Source organism: Leptopilina boulardi, unplaced genomic scaffold (assembly GCF_019393585.1).
Source record: "Leptopilina boulardi isolate dan_hultmark-lab unplaced genomic scaffold, ZJU_Lbou_2.1 LbouV2_137, whole genome shotgun sequence".
In the NCBI taxonomy this organism is placed as follows: domain Eukaryota; kingdom Metazoa; phylum Arthropoda; class Insecta; order Hymenoptera; family Figitidae; genus Leptopilina; species Leptopilina boulardi.
The window spans coordinates 1,063,418-1,079,257 of NW_026137682.1; the positions used below are offsets into that span (position 1 = coordinate 1,063,418).

At 31.2% G+C, this 15,840-nt stretch overlaps 1 protein-coding gene across 4 annotated transcripts in view; it reads right to left on the bottom strand.

The window, feature by feature from the left end:
- The window catches only part of LOC127291435 (nucleolysin TIAR), a 907,547-nt gene that overhangs the window by 770,374 nt on the left and 121,333 nt on the right, over positions 1-15,840 (bottom strand). For all 4 annotated transcript variants that reach the window (XM_051320573.1, XM_051320572.1, XM_051320575.1 and 1 more), the window contains exon 2: positions 13,440-13,503. The gene's annotated coding sequence lies outside the window, so the exon portion shown is untranslated. The remainder of the gene's footprint in view (positions 1-13,439; positions 13,504-15,840) is intronic.

Here is a 15,840-nt window from a genome sequence, read left to right on the forward strand (position 1 = left end):
ATGACGTTGTGTACGTGTGTTGTTGTTGAGAAGGGTGAAAGGAGGGGGGAGGAAGAGGTTTATGCCTCGTGACAAGTTTGTGTTGGTTCACGCAGGACGGATTAATATATATATGTATATACGGACGGGCAAAACGTACGTCGGATGAATACGGTTGGAGGGTCAAGTCAGGATGAACAAGAGGGGTAACCGGGTTAAAGGGGTGGTGACTAGTGTGCCTAGTGGCCTAGTGTATCTATGGGCTAAGCGCTGTGTCCTGCACGTAGGTAGGTAGCGTGGAGACAAGAGCCGTGTATCGCAATGTATCGCGGCGGCGGCAGTGGCGGCGACGACGTCGACTGGAGGGGTTGCTTCGACGGTAGGTGGGGGGTTGACTCGTTCATTCGAGGTGGTGGTAAGAGCGAGAAGGGAAAAGAGAAACAGGGGAAAGCGAGGGTCTCAACCATGATGAGAAAGAGAGAGTGAGAGGGAGGGAGGGAGAGCGAGAAACATTGAGGGAGGAGGACAGAATTATAGAGGGAAAGGGAATCCCGAAAAAGGGTAGGTCCGTTAAGGCAGGGAAGCACAAAACGTTGGCTGCACAACCGCGAGGAGCAACTTACCCTTGTTTCACGACACCTACATCCACGATAAAGAAACCCATTTATAAAAATCACGATAATTGCTCAGACATCTCGTTGCTACTCTTTGTCATTATTATAATACTCTAATGCACTGGCTTATTTCTTTATGAATTTATGCTCATGACACTTGCGAGTATTTTTCAATTACTGTTGTCTTCAAAAATGTTAAATTAACTATATTTTTTTTTAAAGAGGATTAACTATTATTTCACTGAACTATTGAATGATGAGCAATTTTGACATAATATGATGCACCACGTCAACAAAAATTTTTTGTTTATGTTTAGTGAGAGTGAACTATCCGGGTTTTTTTTTTGAATTTATTAAATTCACATGTCCGCCATTTGTAATACTTCATTTCTCACCTGAGTTGCAAGAGTTTCCCCGCAAGAGCGCTAGTATCGCTAACTAAGCACAAACATAACGTAAAAATTTTGTTCCCTTTTCTTTCGTGGAGAGTCACATGATGTAATATTTGTTAAAATCAAGTGTTTAAGTAGAGAGGAGTATAAAATCAGGTTCTTTAGAATCAAATCAGGTGAATGAGGAAATTTATTAGATAATTAACTGATTAATCATTCGGATGAGAAAATTCTCATTAACTGATTAATAAATTGAATCAATCACTTTTAAAAAAAGGAAAAAATATTCAAACATCAAATATAAAATATTTTAAACTTAAATTAAAAATATTTTTTAAAAAAAGTTATTTCCTAATGTAGATATAATTTAATTTTTGTGGAATTTTTATTGAAAAAAAAGTTTTTTTTTCAAAAAATGTAACTTATGAAATTCATATTATGAACGCAAAACAGAAAGTATTTAAGGGTTATATTGAAATGCAGGTAATTTTTCTGTCGTGTCCCGTGGGTGTTAATTAAAAATTGCTTGTGGTTTGTAGCCGCGGAAGCAAAAGAGAAAGAAGAGTAGAAAGGCCACAGGTTGGCTCGATAATTAAATCGTCGACGGACTTTCATCGACTTAGCACATGCTTTTTTTAACGTGCTTTTCTCTATCGCGCTTTTATCTGAAAAACTCCACGCCTCTATCTGAATTTACTCGATGATTTCATTATACTGTATCTGTAAAATAATTTTAAACTTAACGTTTTACCTCCCCACCCATTCTTCCATAGCCGCTATTATCATGAACGAGCGATATATATAATATATTTTATCGGATTAAAAAAATAAAACAAAGAATAGGTCAATGCTTTTTTATCTACTTCTTTTGAATTTTTCTCATGAACGACATTTATAATTAAACTCGAGGAAAAATTGTTATATTAATGTTAAAAGTAATTTGACTTATAATTTTTGAAGAAAAAAAAAATTAGAAAAGAAACGAGTGTACAATTTAATTGTAAAAACATTGTGATTTCGTTTACGTAATATATACGCGAATGCAAATAACCAAATTTGTCAGCGGCTTGTTTTTTAATCAATTAGGAAGATTAACAGAACACAGACATATAGAAGGAGAGAAAAAGAGTAACGTATGAGAGTGTGTGTGTGTGAGAGAGAGAAAGAGAGAAAGAGAGAGAATAGATTTACGTGACGGAGAAGTTTAATACTGAGAGGACTTGCCAACAAAATCGTATTTCGTATTTTACCAGCTAATGACTGACGAATGAAACGCTAATGTATTCTACGTGGTACATCTGCTATGCTGCTTCTATTAGCATCTGTAATGCGCACCTACCTATATCCAACACTGTGCAAGCGACAACGTTAACATATAAACCTATCAACGTTTACGGTTGCGACACTCACGTGCAAATCATTCTAGAGAAAAGAAAATTTCAACTTAGTTCGCTCGAAAATATCATGTCGTTTTGACACTGTGAATATATTCTAATGAATATAATTTATTTAAATTCACTCAACATTTCAAACAATTGCTGTTCGTTTCTTTCTTTGATGAGCATGTCATTTACGACACTAATAGTAAAATTAGAAAAATTTTAATTGTACATTTGAAAAGGTTTGTCTGACTAAAGAAAGTTTTTACTACTATACCTTTTATGACTATTATGAGTATTGTACTCTTAATTTGTTAATTTGAATTAGTGAACGAATTCTCACTAATTCAAATTTAGAGAGTGAAACTGACTCTTTACTATTGATAATGACCCCAGCACTGTTAGAGAAAAAATTGTTACTGTTGTCCCAAACTGTGTAATTTTTCAAAATTTATACGAATACTAATGCAACTTTGTACCAAGGGGTTTTTAGGATCATTGCATTCGAATCCGATCTTCAATTTGCAAAATTTAAAATGGTTGTAGTCAAAATGTCAGACATATTTTTTAAAATTTAATTAAATAGGTAAAACCTACACGGAGAAAAAAGATTTCTTTTATAAAGTAACTTTTACTACTTTTAGAGTAAAACTGGACCAACTCGAAGTTTCTGCGCATCTCTGGCAATTTTTACTCCAAAAATAGTAAAATTTACTCTAGAAATAGTAAAACTTACTACGGAAACAGTAAAATTTACTACAGAAATAATAAATTTTACTATTTTTGGAGTAAAAATTGCCAGAGATGCGCAGAAACTTCGAGTTGGTCCAGTTTTACTCTGAAAGTAGTAAAAATTACTTTTTCTTTTTTTCCGTGTACTATAAGGGGGTATTTGAGTGCGCTGAATATGAATGTATCTTTAAAATTGAAAAATTCAAAAAGACGGATCAAAAATACCCCCTGATACAAATTTACCTAAAAATCTTTATATATACTAAGTTTCATATTTGGTCACAATTTGTCGATCAGAATTTTCTGCAACATTTTAGGTCCCCAGTATGAGTTCTTTTTTCTCTATCACTAAAGAGGTTAATAAAATTGTATCTTTTTTTTCTTCAAAAATCCTTTCTACAGAGATCATCTCTTTTTCAATTTGTATTCTCTATAATCTCCCTCAATCTTCTCACTTGTCTTCAGTTATTTTCTAGTCCCTCTAAATCCAGAGAAAAACGCTTGACAACAGAGGGAAATCCATGGAGACTTAAAGCGTTGGTTCGCAATAACGGATAAAGCGGAGCCATTGGGCAGCTCTCTCTCCGCTTGCGGTTGTACCGCTTCTGATGAGCCTGGACGATGGAGAGACAGGCTGTATATGTATATGTGTGTGAGGTAGGCGACTCGGTATATTTATAATGACCCTATATGTATGCAAATGGCTGCATATCGTACAGACCTATTCCATTTGTATATACGCGCGCTTGATAGAGGAACAACACACACACACTTAAATATATATATATACACATATGTGTGCATGTGCTGTTTCGTATGCTTCTCCGCGCGCATCAACCTCTCCTGCTGCTTTGTATTTATAAAAGTACGCGCGTATACAGGCATTTGTGTTGACTGATCGAAATGCATGGATTGCCCTCTGCACGATTGGATGTGCGTGCACATGTTTTATACCATTTTTTTTTTGCACCCTCCCCAATTCTATCAACGCGACATATAAAAATCCCATGTCGGTGACTATTTTGTCAATTGTCCTAAATCACGCATTTTTCATCTAGGCGCACACAAAAAAAAAGGATAATGGTGGGAGAAAATATCTTTGCTTTTTTACATGCGGCTAACCACAGCAGCTTCAATTCACTGCAAATCAATAAATTTTATAAGCAAAACACGTTAGGTTGTTAATAAATAAAAAAAAAGTTTTGTTCGTCAAAAAAAAGTTATTTTTGTTATCTCAACGAAAATAGTAGTAGTTTTTATCAAATAGACATCAGAAGGTTTTTTTTTTAATATTTAAAACCTAAAAAATTTTAATAAGTCCGAATAAATAAATAACAATTAGAAATGGTAGTTAGATTTTAACTCCCAACGGGATTTTATAAAAGTCGCACACTTTTGAAGTTAATGTAAAGAAAGTTGATGTTATAGAAGATAATTTTATACCTAGGGAGTTAATGATGGAAGTCAATCTAATGTTAACTCACTTTTGGAGTTAATTTTTAACTCTAAAAACTTTACACCCATATGTTTTCATTAACTTCACAAATTTTTTGCCTAATAAAAATTTCACAAAGGAAAACAATTGAAAATTCCCTCTTTTTCACTTATCTACGTGGCTATTACAAATTTATAGTTACAAAAATTGAATTTCTATTCCTTCAAAGATTTTCATTACTACAAAAAAAAAAAAAAACAGAAACTTAAATATTTATCGTTTTACATTTTTTTTCACCAATTTCATCGTTTATATAATATAAAAATATAAATATAAATAAGTATAGAAAAATAGTAATAATTTTTTAATTCTATTTAATAAATCCCAAATGTTTTAATACAAACTGATTTACCAAGATCCATATTTCAAGTTTCTTCCTTATAACGAAATAATCATTTCTCTCGTATTTACCTCGTTCCGCAGTAAGATAACATTAAAATAAAATCATGAAAAGTTTGCAAACAGAAATATTTAATTAGAACTGATTCACCTAAGCAGTTTTCTTCCAGTGTTTGTAGATTAAGGCAAAAGAAGGATAACATAAACCTCACTGGGAAAAGAAGAGAGCGAACGAGAGAGAGAGAGAGAGAGAGAGAGAGAGAGAGAGAAGAGCGCCGGAAAAGATGGAGAATCTTGGCTCGCGGCTACATGGAAGAACCAACGTCTAGGGAAGCTCAATTTCAATTTCAAGCCCCCGGGGTGTCGTTGCGAAACGAATATAATTATACGGAATAATTCTGACGTGGTGGTGGCGGCTCTTAAGAACGAAGGGTGGATCGTGTACTTATACACGGTTAAAGGGTCCGCAAGTCGTGTGCACGAATTACTACAATGTTAATTCTAATAACTTTATAAAAAAAAACTGTTAATAAAAGTACTTTAAAATAATTGAATAGCTTCAATAAATGTTGTATTTCAAAAAAAGTCAAATAATTGTTTTTAACAAGAATTGCAAAAATATTTTTACTACAATTTTTAATAGTTTTATTAAGACAAAATGTGATGTATATTTTTTTTTAATGACTTCACTTTCACATTACATTCATTTTAATTTTACTTCATTTTAAGTGAAAGTGAAAGTGAAAGTGAAATGAATTTGAAGTGAATGTGAAGTGAATGTGAAGTGAAAGTTAATTGAAATGATGTTACAGAATTCTATCCCTGATTCAAAATTTAAGATAATTAAATTTTTGTCTGACTGGAACTTAAATTTACTACTGATTCAGCATATAAAACAATAAAAGACGTTATGTCTGACTAAAATTATTTTTACTACTCAAACTACAATTATACGAATTGAAATTATTTTGTCTGACAGGAACTGTATTTTAAGGACTGTTAATATCTCATTTATTTGACTTATAAATAATTCAATCCGTCAGAAGCTGACCTCTACTACTGAGATTAAAAATACAAGAATTTAAAATGCGTTGTCTGACAAATATTTTATTTCAATTACTGATACAGCATTTAAAATAAATAATTGGTAAAGTTTTTTCTGATTAAAATTTTTAAAATTTAATTTTGTTTTTTAATCAAAAATACATCTAAACTATTTTTAAAATATATGTCTATATACATGATAATTTAATGACACTATTGACATTTTAAATTATAAAAAATATTGTAAATAACAGTAATTTTTTTTTTTTAGTAAAAATGATTTCAAAATAATTGCAAAAAACAAATATTTCAATTGATATACGTTTTACTTGGATAAGAAAACCTCTATAAAAGGGTGAAAATTCGATTTCAGTAGTATAAACTTGCAATGGTCAGCCAAATGAAAAGAGATCGTTATTTCTCGCTGTTCTCGTTTCAATTTGAGGTGGACAGCACAAATTGAAAAAGTTTAAAAAACGAAATTTCTTTTACTAAAGAGTCTTATTGAAATTTGCAAAAAACAAAACAAAAAATTTTCCTCCATTACATTAAGTATATAGAGTTTATAAATTATTTTTATTTTTCAATAAAACTCTAAATTAAAACTATTTTCTCTTAAATTTTCTTTTATAATTAATTTTAACATACTTTTACAAATTCAATTTCTCCGAAATTTCGATTTTTGGTTAAATTATATATGGTCTTTCATTCTGTTTTGGTCCGCCATATTTCTTCAAGCGATTCGGTTACCCGCTAGTTTTGTTTAGTTCACCACAAAACATATCTAAGTAAGCCAGCAATTATTTAAGACGGTTCGCGGCTTACAACAGCAAAACAGGAGCTGCCATGAAAGCAGAACCAGTTTCCGAGGGAAACTGACGTCTGTTCCGGTCCTTTTTTTTGTTGTAAACCTCGTGTTGTCTTCCCAACACTGACAGGAAGTTAAATTCACAAGTCCAAGATTTAATGCAACTTTGATACATTTGTAATCGTATTGTTATTATTATTATTATTATTATTATTATTAATATTACTATTATTATTATAAATAAGAAAATTACCTAAAAAAATAATTTATGAACAGATTAAATTTTAACAAGAATATAGGGAAAAATTAAAACATATGTTTGGAATTAAAAATAATAATTGTTTAATTACAAAATATAAATGCAAAAAGGTTATAGGGGTAATTTTGAAAAAAAAACAATTTAAAGGTAAAATATGTCAACTAATTATGTTTTTATTGAAATATTATGGAAATTATTATTTAAATATCAAGATGTATGAAAGATTTTTAGAAATTATTTATTTATCTACTAGTGTGATGGGTAAATTTTATTGGCGATCATACGAAGCCCCTAAAGCGGTTTCGCACTGATCAGCACAAATTAGCATAGTCAATTTATGTCGCCTCCCACAACCTATAAATAACATGTTTATCGTTGTAATTTATACGCGTTGGGACGTGCTACTATCGCACGTATAGTGTTCATTTAGATTCTCCAGGAAAGTGCAAATTTTCCATTGCCTTCGTGTCACTATTTCAAAATAAGTTATAATTTTATTCTAAAATAGTATATAAACAAACATTTACCGCCAGTGAAAGTCTTAATTTTTGAGTAACAAGTATTTTATTATATTAATTTTCTCTTATTATTAATTAAATTATTATTTTTCTATTTTTTTTCCTATTTTTATAATAATTTTTTATTTGCCATTTCCATTTTTTTTACAGAAATTTAAATTTAAATATTATAAATTTCATTTTTTAATTTTAATCTTGATATTCTAAAAGAAAAATGTTTTAATTATGTTTAATTACAGAAGAATAAAATTGTCATTTTCAAATTTTGACAAAAAATGTTTTTTTTCTGTTTCTAAAAATAGAACTCATAATTAATGTAGAATGAATAAAGTTCGGTGTATACGAGAAATATTATTGAAATTCTCTTCAGTTTTGTCGAGATTGTGAAACGCTCAATATTTTCAAGTAAAGTTGTACTATTTGAAATCAGCTTACGCACGACGGGCCAGTCGAATGATAGCGAGTGCTTAATGGCTCGAAATTCCTGCCGTCGCGGAATGTCGTGAATGAAAATTAAGTCAAGTGTACGTACTAGACAATCCTCACCCTCTCTTTTTCCCAACCAAATGAACTCGAGTATCCCACAAAAGCGAATCGTCCCTTTACTACTCTTTCTTCGATCCTCACAATTCAACCTCCCCCCCATTACCAAATACCTCTTAATACTATTTTTTCATTCAAATGACAGGATTATTGACTAACATTTCCAATAATAAAGGCATATAACTACAGTGTTGAAAATAATTTACGAGACACAAAATCTCATTATGCATTCACTCATCAATATTACTTTAAATGTCAATTTTCATAAAGTACAGATTTTACTTCATATTCACATACATTCGCCATTATATCAAAACAGTGAAAATGTTGACATTAATTATGAATGAAAAAAAATCACCAATATAGATCGTAAATAATTTTATAAAATAGTTCATGGAAAATAATTTAATAAAATTGACGACATGGAACAAAATTTAATAAATCGCATGTATATCACTCAGTAAATTGAAAATTGAAATAAAAATATTTTATTAATAAAAAACAAATCATTTATCAATATTTTGAAAATAAAATAAAATACCTTTCGATATAAAATAATTTGCCAAAAAATGTATACGATAAAAATTATTGATAAAATCGTAAAGACAAAAAAAAATATATTTCATCGAATAATTTAATGGCAATTATTCAAATATGAGAAATAGGGTCCCAAAAAAAGGAAGCAAAAAAAAAAAAAAAAAATGCTATGAGAGTTGATGAACGGTAAAATAACGCAGCAGTTTGAAATTCATTGCCGGGGAATCCTGCTCGTAATTCATTCTCTAATTTGTCAGGGCGAAAATTTATCTATCAATTATTTTATTCCTCCTTATCAATTACCCCGGCAACGTGATACCCTTCCACCATGAAGTGCTCCTTTGCCCTTCTCCACCATCCATACCACCCCTTTTTAGAGTCGTCGTCGTCGTCCTCACGCGCGTGGCTTTACTCCCTTCAAACATTCTGCGTCAGCCTCCTTTTCGAGTTTTCGCTCAAGCCCAAAGCACCTCGTTCCATTATCCTAATATTAGCCATTGGAGACCCACGAAATTACCACAACTTAAATAATTTATTTTAATGCAATCACCAAACTAACCTTCTTCTAATGGTTACAGCCTTTCTCGATTTATTTTTAATTATAGAGAAAGAGAGAGAGAGAGAGAGAGAGAGAAGGAGGCCTTTTCCAACAACCTTATTTTCTAATACTGACGCAAAAAGCACACCCTGAAAAAATAATCTTCAGTCTAACGGATTCCTCTCGAAACGAAAATACAAAATTTTAATAATACCTTTGATTACTGTAGGGTGGATAAATTTCTATCAGAGCCAAATAATTGTTTATTTGATTTAAATTGAAAATTTTATTTACGCCTAAAAAATGGGCTGATACAAACTCAGATATATTATATTTTGTTTAAATAAAACATTTCTCTGGGTGCGGGAGTGTATATAATACATTTTCACATTATAACATTGCGGATTTGGATAATTTCAATTCTCAACAATGGTAGCTTCATAATAATCTTAACAATGACCAATTAGAGTAATTGAACACTGGAGCATTAGTATGTTAATAATTTCAAATTATGTTAATATCAAATAATAGTGAATTCTAAAAGCAATTGTTACTAAAATAATATCACTGTGCTAGTACGAAATGTGAACAAAATGGGCATCTATCATATAAACCTAATTCATCTAGGGGAGCTAGGGGTAAGTTGTAAGATTTTTATATTATTGTATATTTATTATGAAATTTATAGAGTATTTAACATTAATTTTTGGTGTAATTGATAAAGAAACTATCCTTCTTTTCTTCTTATTATATTAAGTTCAAAAATGACCGACACCGACCGACAATTTGGTTCACTAATCTAAAACGAGCTTATACCGAAGTCCCCTAGTACGAGTGTTGGTACTTAAGTCGCAAGACCCATTGCACCTAACCCCGGCAAGCTCGAACCCAGTTTCCCTCCCTACAGTCCTATGGTCTATTCTAAAAGCCCAATAACTCTTCTACCGAGATGTTGCGAATCCAATCTGGGTCTACAAAAGGCATTACCCCAGCATTGATGTTTTACTGCAGCATAAGCTGGACAGTGACATAAAATATGAGTCGAAGATTCCTCTTCTGCATCACACAATCTGCACCTAGGTAAGACGTTTCTACACATTTTGAGCTGATGATAGTTTAGGAGGCCATGTCCTGTGAGCAACCTAACCTCTGCTCTAACTCTGATCTTGTTGAATTGCAGAAGGGACTGGGCAAAGCCCCTGTTGACTTTTAATCCCAACAGAACCTTGGCCTGTCTGCCTACAGTATAGCCTCCAGTTCTTTCTCATGACATCCTCTAGACCATCTTTCTATGGCCCCTTTCACCGCGCCTAGCATAATGCATATCGCCGGTTCCGGGCCTACCATAGTCATCTCAGATCCTCTACGGGCTAAGATATCCGCTTCTTCATTTCCTCTGATTCCCGAGTGTTCACCCACATCAATGAGAGCTTATTTTTCAAACATAGCTCGTCGAATACCTTCCGTCATTCAAACTAGTTTTTAATTCTAGTCGGATTACTCAAGGCGTTTAAAGCCGCCTGACTATCGACACAAATATTAATTTGATGATTTTCCTTTTTTAAGACAAATCATTGCGCAAGTCATTACAACGCAGACCTCTGCCTGCCAAACCGTGATGTAATTACCTAAAGATAATGTCACTTTAGTGACATTACAGTATACACCCGAACCTGGGTCTCTCTCCATTTTGGATCCATTCGTATACCATACTTCACCTCCAAGAGGACAGCTTTTTTCCCAATCCTTTCTCAAAGGAATAATCGTCTTAAAGTGAGCTTTAAATTTCACTCTTTTGACCATTCTGTCTTGTCCCTTACTAATTTCTGGGATCTTCAGTAAAGAGGATGGGATTTTTGAGTGTTTTAACCTATAATCTCAATTTTGCCTGTGTTTGAAGTCTGCTCATATAGTAGGAGATCCCACTGCAAGATTTCTACACTCATCTCTTTTATGGATGAAATTGATTTGAAATGAAAGATTTTTTTATCCTGTTTCCGAAACCCATAGGGTGCCTAACCTTTTATGGTCCATTTTTTTGATACAATAAAAATTTCTGTGAAAATTTGTTGAAATGTTTCACTCATAAGTTTTATGGATGAAACTTGTATTAATGGAAAGAACATGAAAAAAATAATAAATAAATGATAGGTTGCCTCATTTCCAATGGTCTTGTTTCCTGGCAGCCACTTGAAAATTTCCCACTTTCTGTTGAAATATTTCATTCATAACTTTTATGAAAAAATCCACCACCAATGTAAAGATTGATCATTTTTCTACACGATAAGAGTAGGTTGCCTAAAAGAATATGGTCCAGAAAATTAGTTGCCACATATTAAAATTGAAAATTTTATTCGAAAATTGAGAAGAAATTGCGCAAAATATATACGTAAAACAGGTGACAAAAGACGAACGTATCATAAATGGTTAATACGTAGAGGTTATTTGATATTAAAAATTTGTCAGAAGATAATGAATAATGCAAAATGAACGTATATAATACTCAAATAAAAAACAAATTGTTTTTCAATAATAAAAAAAGCAAAACTGTTTATAATTAAAGAATCATATTAAATTGCGATAATAAAATCCATATATTGTCGTTTGTAATTATTTTAAAAAGTCTTGCATATTACTAAATGCAAAGACATATTAAATTTATAATTATTAAATTTTATTTAAAAGTGGTAATTGCTGATTAATATTTTCGGTAATCATTTCATGAATTGTCAACGAATTATTTTATTATTTATATACGTCAAAGAAACAAAACAACAGCGTTCGTGTCATCTAGTTGCGCGGTTTTTCTCACCTTTCAAATAAATTTTTTAATTTTTAATATGTGGCAACTAATTTTCTGGACCATATTCTTTTAGGCAACCTACTCTTATCGTGTAGAAAAATGATCAATCTTTACATTGGTGGTGGATTTTTTTTATAAAAGTTATAAATGAAATATTTCAACAGAAAGTGGGAAATTTTTAAGTGGCTGCCAGGAAACGAGACCATTGGAAATAAGGCAACCTATAATTTATTTCTTATTTTTTTCATGTTCTTTCCATTAATACAAGTTTCATCCATAAAACTTATGAGTGAAACATTTCAACAAATTTTCACAGAAATTTTTATTGTATCAAAAAAATGGACCATAAAAGGTTAGGCACCCTATGCGTTTCGGAAACAGAATAAAAAAATCTTTCATTTCAAATCAATTTCATCCATAAAAGAGATGAGTGTAGAAATCTTGCAGTGGGATCTTAGACTAATAGTGAGAGCAGTTTTCTTGACCGTTAAAATGTGTAAATGTTCTTCTGCCAGCGAGAAATCCAACGCAAAAGTTGGCGTGGTTCTCATTGCGCCAGTAATCCCTCTAAACACCATTGCCTGTAGTTGTTCAAGCTTCATTTTCACCGTTTTCAACTGGCTTCTAATCCACTAAACAACTGATGCATGCAGAAATATTGGCAACAGGACAATACGATAGTCATTGAACCATATCCGGTTTTAGTTCCCAAGATGATCCCATTGCCCTCCTGCAAACCCAAAAAGTAGTGCAATACCTACTATATTGATACTCTAAGTGCTTTCTGCAGATCAGCTTCTTGTCCAGAATTACTCCTAGATATTTAACTGAATCGGAAAAAGGTACTTCCTTTCCATAAAATACAGGTTTCCTCACAATGGGAACATTTTATTTCCTAGTGAAGATAACAGTATTTGTCCATTCACACCATCTTTTGACGATCCCTAATGTCCTCTCTGTTAACTCTAAGAGTGTATCTAACGAGAGACCTCTTACAATAATCAGAAAGTCATCCGCATAACTTTGCGTATAAAATCCATCGCTATTGAGTTCTCCTAACAATTTATCTGCTACTAAGCTCCACAATAGAGGTGATAAAACTCCGCCTTGTAGGCAACCATAGAAAATTAGGTCTAATAATTTTTTTCAATAAATTCAAAATTTATCTATTTCATTTATTCAAAAAAAATGTTGATTTTTTTGCCGAGAGTCAATCATTTTTCGCATTAAAATAAATCTCAAAATGTATACTTTAAATACATAATATAAACTAATAGATTATTAATTGAATTAATTAATTAATAGAAAATTAAATAATTTAAAAACAATAAATAGAATTCAGGATAATTTTTAAAAACTTAAAAATGAAAATTTTTCCCCCTCTATTTCAAATATAACTATCTAACAATATTTTGCATAGTATTAGTGTCACTATTTTAATTAAAAATGCTTGACTTACCGTAGTGCGGATTTCCTCGACGAAGGTATGATAATATTGCTTCTTCTGGACCAGTCTCTTTAGTCTAAAACATGAGGAAGAAAAAATAATTTAAATTTGCATTGCGTAAAATGGGTGGACAAAATTTAATATTCAAAATTTAATATTAATATAATTAGATTGATTAAATATCAATAATATAGAATGCGGTAACCGTTATCATAACAGTTGCTATATGGTTATAGTTACCATACATAGTAATTTTTGCTATGTTAATTGTAACGATGCCATGATAACATATCACACAACAGTCAATAATTTGTAAGAAACTACTTTATTTATAATTATTTTACAAATTAAATAAATAAAATATAAAATTTAATTAAATTATATTCCATATTGTATAACGTGAACGCAAATCATCAGATTCTTCAAAAAAAAAATATATATCATAATATTGTCTAAAAATGATTCTCGTTATTTTTCCACGCTAAAGAAAAAATTAGGGCTCATTTAATACCTAAGGGCTTGTTGCACTGTCGTGACATTTTCATAAAAGGCTTTTATTTTTGAAAGGGTTTTTGAACATTGGATAATAAGGTAGTTCAGGAAGCAGGTCACTGAAAGCGACTTTCTTTGGGTAATAAAGCGCGGATGCAGAATTTGTGAGCCGTGAAATTACCTAGTGAACACGTGGGAGAAAAACAATGAGTTTTCCTCGACGGCATAATGGCAGCTAAGGTTCAGAGGTTAGAACATGGGGATACATAGGTTTAAAAAAAGACGGGTTCCCATAAGCTCGAGGACAATTTACAACCAAAAAACATATAACCTAGTATATCTCGTTTTCTCTTTTGTTTTTTCTTTTTTTTTACAAAACTCTCTACTTCCTTTCTGTATATATATATGTGAAAATAATATTTCACGATATTTGCTTGTTGACACGTTTTATGACGTTGCGCCATAAAGCATTTTAATATTTCTCAACCGAAAAATGTGGTATGTAAAAAAAAAAGTTTTGCAAGTATATGTGTGAAAGAAAAAAAAAACTTCAATCGTGAATATGATTTTGAGAATAAAAATATTTTCCTATTTCAACTATAAAGCAAGTTTTTGGCGGAATGTAGATGGAACGTGTCATATTTTTATTTATAGGAGAGAGGGAGAGAGTTATATGAGAGACAACCTGTCCGTATGGTTTGGCGGATGCCTAGTTGAGTGCATCTCTAACATATATATGAAAATCGCATCACGTGAAACGCATCGCGTCAAGTACAGGTAACGACCGATTTTCAAATGTCGAGGTTGTGACAGAATTCTTCATATTGCTGTCCTCAATGCCAAATAAGTTTAATAGCGTTTATCTAACATATGTAGGTCAAACAAATTTATATCTGGAAATTATTTTTTGATATAACAGAAATTAATTTACAAAATCGATTACAATTCTTATTACATTATTTTTTAAAAATTTATTTTACATTTAATTTACATTTAGTGATATGAGTTTACATTAACATTTTTTAGCCATTTTTTTAAAATTATTCTTAATATATTTTTTACAATAAATTTTGTATATTTTAAGGTACAAAATTCATATTTTAACCTATTGACCAATATTGTACTGACATTTTATCAAAAGTTATTTACTTTTTAAGAATAAAAATTTTTTTTTAAATATTTCCTTTTGGATAATTTTAGTTTAATATTTTTATATGAGTTCTGATGTATTTAAAAAAAAGTTCTAGTTATTTAAACCTACAAAAAAAAAGAATATGATTTTTATTAGCCCTGTAATGAACGTATACACATATTATGTTGTAAAACACGACGGTAAGATATTTTATTTTTCTGTTGATAGTGAACGAGCTATATCAAGCATAAAACCATGAATTGCGAATCTTATTGGCTCGTCAAGTTTCCAATCAAGTCATATCGGATGATTACACCGTTACATTGGAACCCAGAAAATCGTTATTTATTATAATTTACAAATAGTATGATACTAGGGGCTGGTTGTAACAGGGGTAATAAGTTGTAACATGTTATTTTTAAAGAAATTTAAAAATGTTTCATTTTAATAATTTAACTCACTCTTATTCTTATAATCCATTGCATTATAAATATATATATATAGAAAATAATTAATCTGTTAGGGTATGAATCAATAAAATTTAAAAAATTAAATTCGAAATCCGTGATCCCATTTAGCGCATTCTAGGATCCAGTGTCGCGAAATCGATTATCCATAATATTTCCGTTGAATCTGTGATCTAATTTTGCAGAAACCTTCATCAAATTTTGCGAAATCCGTGATCTAATTTTACGTAATCCGAGATCTAGTTTCGCGGAATCCGTGATTTAATTTTACGAAATCCATAATCTAGGTTCGTAGAATCCGTGACCTAATTTAGTGGAAACC